Raw genomic sequence first — 7,056 nt, forward strand, 5'->3', positions numbered from 1 at the left:
CCTCTTCTCTTATTGGGTACTAATCCCGATCACTAAGGCTTTGTGGTCAGATCACTTGATTGCTCGTCATTTTTGTGAAACTTCTAACTATTTCAGATCTATGCTTTTTTGAACTGACGTTAGGTTTGTCTGTTTCATATGTTGATGAAACAAAGACTTTTTGGGGACGACATAGAACAACGATTCGGTATCGGTAATGGTCCCAAATTACATAGAGTAAAAGGCGCCATTGCTGCATGCAAACATGCGTATAATGAATTAGACAAGTATGATCGTAATCCTTCTTGTGATGGCGGAGGATGCAAGTGCAATATAAATTGATAACTTGATAAAAAGCGAGACGAAAGTTAATCTCTGATTTTCTTAACTATCAAGTTAATTACTCGTACTCTAACAGACGAATACAACAATTTCAGACAGAAAAAAGTTTTATTGACGCCATAAACGAAGCTCAATTCCACAATAAATTTCGTACAAATCTCGAATAATAAATAGCATAAATTCATGAATGTCACTAAACGATACGGCCACCACGAAGAGCAAGAACAAGATGAAGAACAGAGCCACCCTCAATATTATACTCGCTAGCAGTCTTATCATCAGCAAGCTGTTTCCCTGCATAAATCAACCGTTGTTGAATTGGAGGAATACCTTCCTTCTCCTCAACACGCTCCTTGACTCGGTCAATAGTATCACTGGGTTCGATGTCTATTGTGATCTCCTTGCCAGTAAGAGTCCTAACCTTAATGCTGGTACCACCACGAAGACGTAGGACGAGGTGGAGAGTGGACTCCTTCTGGATATTGTAGTCTGCTACGGTCCGGTCATCTTAAAGTTGCTTGCCTGCAAATATAAGACGTTGCTGGTCGGGTGGGATGCCCTCTTTGTCCTGGATTTTGGACTTAATGTTGTTGATCGAGTCAGATGGTTCAACCTCCATGGTTATTGTCTTGCCGGTTAAGGTTTTCACGAATATCTGCATCATCTTGTGTTGTTTTCGAGCAAGTAGAAACTATACTCTTTAAGGCGGAGAAATTGGGTTTATATAGCGATGTAGATTGGGTTTGTTTAGGAAAGTTGCCTAATTTGCTACTGCCTAGGATTCCGACTTTGTTTAGGAAATTGGGTTTATTTAGGAAACAAGCAGTACAGCAGTACAGGTGACCCCGAGTTAGCGTCTGGTTTTGATGGCCTCCTCCCAACTGCGTCTGGCTCTTCTCAGAGACAGGGATCAAGAGGTGGTAAGTCAAGACAAATTTTGGATCGAAGAGACAGAGATAGTCGACGTGAAGGAAAATGGGAAAGATATAATTGAAGATTAGATTGAAATGGAGCAACGCTGGAGGTTACAACACAAATCACCTCTATTCCACTCATTTAACAAAGAATTGTGGTGTAAACCCTGAAAAGCCTAGATGTTTTCGAGATACGGAATAAACACAAGCTCGGAATATCAAAGCCTTCCTTTATACGAGCCAAGTATAACATCCTCAATTTTGGATTCAAATTTCTAATGTCATCTAAATGGATAGGCACAAACTGTCTTGTGCAACATCCAATCCAACTGGATAAAAAACCCGCATTTGGACCAGTAGGTAAACCCTTCGAGCTCCATGTTATTTTAAGCGGATCTTTAGCGGCTATAGCTGCAAGGGCTTGCGGGCACTTCGTAGCACTCCTCTCACCAGGCTTATTATCATCCTCACGCTTATTATTCTTTTGGCTTTTTTTTTCCGTTTTTCACCCATGTTAATCCTAAAACCCAAATATGAATGAAATAGGAAATGAACAACTTAACAACGTCATGCAGAGTATTATCTAAAACCCTAAACCCTAATAGGAATGAAAATTTACAACAACAGATTGAGCTTCTAAAATCCTAAACCCTAATAAGAGGAGTGAAGTAGATGATGCGGGATGATAAAGATAACAAAGAAGACGAAAAACAAACAGATGCATGAAAAAGAAAAAAGATGATCATCTTAAAACCCTAATGACAAAACACAAAATTAAAGTGAACATACCTGATGATGATGATAAAGAGAACGAGCAGGATGATAAGGGAAGGCAACGGAATCTGGGCGTCGGAAACTGGGCGACGGCCGACAACGAGAATTTAGAAAGCGAGAAAGAGAGAATAATAAACTCAGGATACCAACGGTTGAACTGGTGTTGTGTGTGTTTGTGTGGTATGTTGTATGTGTTTGTAAATTAGTTTTTTATTAAGACAAACTATTGACAATGGGTCCTCAAAACAAAACCGTTGTTATATGTTAATAATAACGGGTCAATAATAGTCAACCGTTGTCAAAACTTTATTACAACGGTTAAAATATACCCGTTGTAATATATTTTCACCAAATTTGCGCCAAAATGAAATATGTCTAAAAAATCAATGACAACGGGTAGGAGTACTACACCCGTTGTTGAATGTAATACCAACGGGTGATATAAATATAACCGTTGTTGATAGTAATAACAACGGGTGATGTAAATATAACCGTTGTTGAAAGTAATAACAACGGGTAATTTAAATATAACCGTTGTTATTGTTGAACCTTTTTTTTAAAAAAAATTACTGTAATTCTATTACAGTCCAAACCTGTAACAATACATACTGTAACAGCAGAAGCACCATATACTGCAACATTATTCAGCAATTTCAACACCAACATCCACATCTAATAATAAGATCAAGAAAATAAGACAACACCAGCATGCATGCATACTGCATATCTAAGCTACAGGATTTACCATGTCATGCAAATTTGGGAATCTTTATTTAACAATGACCATTATTGGTTCTATTGGCTTTTTAAAGTTACCAAAATCTAAAGACATACAACACATCTCAAACTTGCTATAAATGCAGGCATCCCATTAGTTCCCCACAACTCACAAATAAATTAAACCATCAAATTACTGGTCTGAAAATGACTCAAAATGTTGGTCGTCCAATCATTGTGTCCTGATGAACCATCTCAGGATCGGGGACATTTTTTGGATGTCATAGTTTCTTCGTTAACCCAAATACCTTCACCATGGTCATCACGCATATAGATGCTTTCAGTGTCCTCATGATCAGTGTCAACATCGTCGAAATAAGATACAACGGTAGAGTGATCCATTCCCTAAAAAACGACATCCTGATCATTATCACCATTATCGGATGGACTACTCCTTCTACTCCTTATAGACAGTACAACAGACCATTTCTTATCCATAGGATCGGTGACATAGAACACTTATTTAGCTTGGGATGTCATTATGAAAGGATCATCCTTATTATTGCCAACCTTACCCAGATTGACCAACGTAAATCCCATCTTATCCTTTCGGACACAATGGAGGTTGTTATCAACTCAGTTACATCGAAACAAAGGCATTGTGAAATCAATGTAATCTAATACCAATATTTCTTGAATAACACCATAATAAAGGCATTTTTCCCAAATAGGCTTTTTATCTTTTGAAGTAGCAAAGTGCATTGCCTCAAATTCAGAACTCACACCACTATTTTGCATTGTGCTCAACTCATCTTGCTCGCGGGTGTAAAAAGTATATCCATTAATGGCAAAACTGCTGTAAAAGGTGACCCTGGCATTTGGACCTAAACCAAGACATAGTAACCTATGACAGATGTCATCACCAGTTTGATTCGTACACTCTAAGACAATATTCCTAAACCACTCTGCAAACGTTTTCGTATGCTCGTTTGCAATCCACTTCTCGGTCTTGTTTGGGTGATCGTATTTGAGCTCATCTTTGTGTTGTTGAATATAAGGTTGCACCTCATCTTCGTTGTTTAGCACATACCACTACAAGAAAATAAGATTCGGGCAACCAAAATGGGCGACTGAAAACAGTCGCCAAAACAAAATTGGCGACGGAAAATGGTCGCCCAAACTCAGTCGCAGGACTTAGTCGCCAAATGGAATTCGGGCGACTGATTTCAGTCGCCAAAATTGGCGACCGACAAAATAGTCGCCAAATAAGCAAATGGGCGACTGAGAGTAGTCTCCAATTTGGCGACCGAAAATCAGTGTAGTCGTCATTTTGGCGACTGAAATCAGTAGCCAAGTGTTGACATTCAGTCGCCAGTTTTGCATTAAAAAAAAAATAAAAATAAAAGGCGACAAATCTGGAATCTACCTAAATTATCCTCTGTTTCGTCACTGTTCTATACAAAATAATAACACAATCAATTATACTGCAAATAAGAAAATAAAAAAGTCTCAAATCTGGAAAATTTTCTATACTAAACTTTCATTACATTACACTTAAAACTCGAAAATAAACCATACATTACACTCAAAAAGTCGAAAACAAACCAAGGTTATACAACAGTTTTCTATTAAAAAAACAAACAAAAAAATTGCAGATCTGAAACAATTAAGGGAAACAAAAAAATATGGCACTAATAACTTTACATTTACGGAAAAAAAAAATCTCGAGCTTCCCTTTCCTCGTCCAACACCGCGCTCCCTTTTCCTCTAGTTTCTTCTTTGCTTCCCTTTTCGTCTTCCTCATTTTGCACCAACTAACACAATAATTTTTGAAGTAAAATCAATTTCAATTCAAGATTTTAATAAAAATTGATATGAATGTTAATTTAAAACAAAAATTATTTGAAATTAATAAATCTGAAAATTTTAATTTATAAGATAAATAGAACAATACCTTTAATTAGATGAAGGAATGGTGAAATTATGATGAATATTGGACGAGAAGTGTAATTAAACTTGAGATTGTATAAAAGAGAAGTTAGAATTTTTTTGAGATGAAATTTTTAGCATAATGAGAAAACCAAACTAAAGAAAAAATGAGGAAAAAAAAGTTAAAGAAAGAATGAGGAAAGGGAGGCGTATTTGACTGTGTATAAAGGAAAAAGTGAGTCACTAGGGTAGGCGGTATCTAATATTTGATTTGTGTCCACACAAAAGGGCGACTGAATAGGAGTAGTCGTCAATTTGGCGACTGATTTCAGTCGCCCGTTCTGAAAATCAGTCGCCAGATCCAATAATTTGAAGGATTTTGGTAGTCACCAAATAAGCGACTGATTTCAGTCGCCCGAATTTTTTTTCAGTCGTCAATTTGGCGACTATTTTTGTCAGTCGCCATTTTAAGTCGCCCGAAATAGGATTTCTTGTAGTGTACGTATGTGCTAAATGCAACATTTCACGTGTCACAATTTTTTCAACCCGGCCCCTAATACCTTTTCCGGTCATCCAGTCACTATGAGGATTCTTAGGAACGCCAATCAACTCCTCAGGTGAGAGATGAGCGTAACAATATGAAAGAGTTTCGTCTAAAATAGCGCGTTCAGCAATACAACCTTCCGGACGATACCGATTAGATGTATAGTCCTTGTAAACTTTCATCAATCTTTCGAAAGGATACTGGTATCTCAAGTACACGGGCCCAAGGTACAAAATCTCCCTAACCAAGTGAATGGTCAGATGAATCATGATAGTGAAGAAAGAGGGTGGAAAATACATTTCCAACTGACAAAGATAGGTTACAACGAGGTCCTGCAATGAATCCGCGTCATCGGGATCGATGACTTTCTCGCATATGGACTGGAAGAAGAGACATAATCTAGTTATAGCATATCTTACCTTTTCAGGCAAAATAGAACGAATAGCCACATGTAGTAATTGTTGCATCAAAGTGTGACAATCATGTGACTTTAACCCGGTGAGTTTTAGGTCTTGCATCGACATTAGGCTTTTGATGTTCGACGAATAACCATGTGGAACTTTAATTCCATTCAAGCATGCACAAAACTCTTTTTTCTCATTCCGTGAAAGGGTATAAGCTGCTGGCGGTAAAAATGTACGATTACCTCTCTTCTGTGGTGCCAACTCTAGCCTAATACCCATCATTTTCATATCTTCCCTAGCTGCGGCGTTATCCTTTGTTTTACCAGGAACATTCAGAAGGGTATTGATAATATTGTCACAAACATTTTTCTCAATGTGCATGAAATCGAGGCAATGCCTGACCTCCAGGTCAGGCCAATATGAAAGTTTATCAAAAAATATGGATCTTTTCTTATACCCACGAGTAGACAATTTAGAACCGCTCTTCTTCCCATAATCTATCTCAATATGCTTTACTTTCTTATAAACTTCATGCCCACTCAAAATTCTAGGAGGTTGACGAAGTTCTTGTCTTCCATTGAATGCTTTCTGCATCTTGCGATAACAATGGTCATGATACAAGAACCTCCTATTTCCCATATACACATACTTACGAGAAGACTTCAAGTATTCAGACTCGATATCCTCCCCACACAATGGACAAGCCTCTTTTCCATGAACTGTGTGCCCAGAAAGGTCGCCATAAGCCGGATAGTCAGATATTGTACACAATAACATCGCTCTCAAATTGAAAGTTTCGTTCTTATATGCATCAAATACTTCTATCCCACTATCCCACAACATTCGCAAATCATCTAGAAGAGGTTCCAAATAGACATCTATATCATTTCCAGGCTGTTTAGGGCCGGAAATTAACAACGACAATATCAAATACTTTCTTTTCATACACACATATGGAGGTAAGTTATAAATAGCCAACACTACTGGCCAAGTACTATGTTGGCTACTCATGTTTCCGTGTGAGTTCATTCCATCAGTGGACAACGCTAGACGTAAGTTTCTTGGTTCATTGACGAACTCGGTATACTTAGCGTCGAACGATTTCCATTGCATACCATCTGCCGGGTGTCTTAGCTTTCCATCATTTATTCTTCCTGTTTCATGCCAAGTTAACATTTTTGAATCATCGGGGTTCGCATAAATCTTTATGACTCTTGGTATCAATGGAAAATACCACAACACCTTAGCCGGGATCCCTTCCCTATCCTTATAACGCCACTCCAAACATTTAGGGCAATTGGTTAAGTTTTGATATAATTTCCGATACAATATGCAATCATTTGGACATGCATGTATTTTCTCATATTTCATACCCACTCCTCTTATTAGTTTTTTCGCCTCATATGTCTTAACAGGTAGAACATTACCATCAGGAAGCAACTCCTTTATCAAG

The 7,056-nt window shown here is 37.8% G+C and overlaps 1 long non-coding RNA gene and 1 pseudogene across 1 annotated transcript; both read right to left on the reverse strand.

The window, feature by feature from the left end:
* Positions 1-442: 442 nt before the first annotated feature.
* On the reverse strand, positions 443-1,124 carry LOC141605285 (ubiquitin-NEDD8-like protein RUB2; annotated as a pseudogene).
* A 3,118-nt stretch (positions 1,125-4,242) lies between these two features.
* LOC141605289 (uncharacterized) lies at positions 4,243-4,884 on the reverse strand. The gene is made up of 2 exons (XR_012526316.1): positions 4,681-4,884; positions 4,243-4,540 (listed from the first exon to the last, which is right to left on the reverse strand). It is a non-coding gene; the product is annotated as an uncharacterized LOC141605289 (long non-coding RNA).
* Positions 4,885-7,056: the final 2,172 nt, after the last annotated feature.

The sequence above is a fragment of the Silene latifolia genome, chromosome 10 (genome assembly GCF_048544455.1).
Source record: "Silene latifolia isolate original U9 population chromosome 10, ASM4854445v1, whole genome shotgun sequence".
Taxonomy (NCBI): Eukaryota; Viridiplantae; Streptophyta; class Magnoliopsida; order Caryophyllales; family Caryophyllaceae; genus Silene; species Silene latifolia.